This window comes from Salvelinus sp. IW2-2015, linkage group LG15 (assembly GCF_002910315.2).
Source record: "Salvelinus sp. IW2-2015 linkage group LG15, ASM291031v2, whole genome shotgun sequence".
Classification (NCBI taxonomy): domain Eukaryota; kingdom Metazoa; phylum Chordata; class Actinopteri; order Salmoniformes; family Salmonidae; genus Salvelinus; species Salvelinus sp. IW2-2015.
Window position 1 is genome coordinate 16174711 of NC_036855.1, and position 1083 is coordinate 16175793.

Sequence of the window (1083 nt, forward strand, 5' to 3'; positions counted from 1 at the left end):
CACACACACACACACACACACACACATACACACAGTGAACGTTCAGTCAAGGGACATTCAGTCTTGTCCCCCCTGGCTGGCAGAAACAGAGAAGCATAAACCTGCCTCACTCAGTGCCATTCCATAACTGTCAGAATTTGGCTTTGAGACCAATACAGATGTTTTGGAGATCAGACGGACAGGTCTAAAACCATCGAACAATAAATATATATCTTTCTTTTCATCAACATTTAGTAAAGGGCTGCTACAATGCACCAACCCTGCATGCACGTAATGATGTTTGATCATATGCTACAGGTATGTCAATGTCAGATACTGTATGTAAAAACTCAAGTAACGGGCAGCTTCTGACACAAACATACTGGCAATGCCCAAGGTAAATTTAGCAGATGATAGCTCAATTTTCCCTTTGCAGATATGAACAATGAGAGACAAAATACTGGGCCGTGGAGAGAGAGCTGACATTCCCCTGTTATCGTCTGGATGGAATGTAATTACTCAGAGAGATAGCTCTTTCTGCAGTAGGCTCTCTCTCTCTCCTGGCAAACATCCACCGCTTTGTGCTCGCCTCGCACTGTTCACGTCTACAACCTCACAATTGGTTGCAATTTAGCCAGGATACATCAGAGGTACGTAACATGACTGAAATCCATGCAGTTCAAATGTTACTGTTGGCTTTGCACGATCAACATGATGGAGGCAACACTAAAGTGGCTCTCCAATTTTTCATAATCATAATCCCATAGCTAGACTAGATTAAACACGATTACATCAAATCAAATATGCTGGCCATTTTCTCATATTGTATTTAAAACAAAACCCCATCACTGTCATTTATGCTATTTTTCAGACTGTTGTTTATCCAGGGGCAGAATCCTCCTCCCCAGTCAGGTCTAACTTCATAGTACTGATGATGCTGCTGTAACTACTACTGGCCACTGATCACTGCATCAGAACATTGGTCCTCAGAGGCATATAGGCCTACCGACTATAAAATAACCCAGTTAAAAGAGTAAAGTAAAGTGAAGAATGGGACCACTGTGTGTGTCCCCATGACACAGTCTTTACATAGATACTATGTTC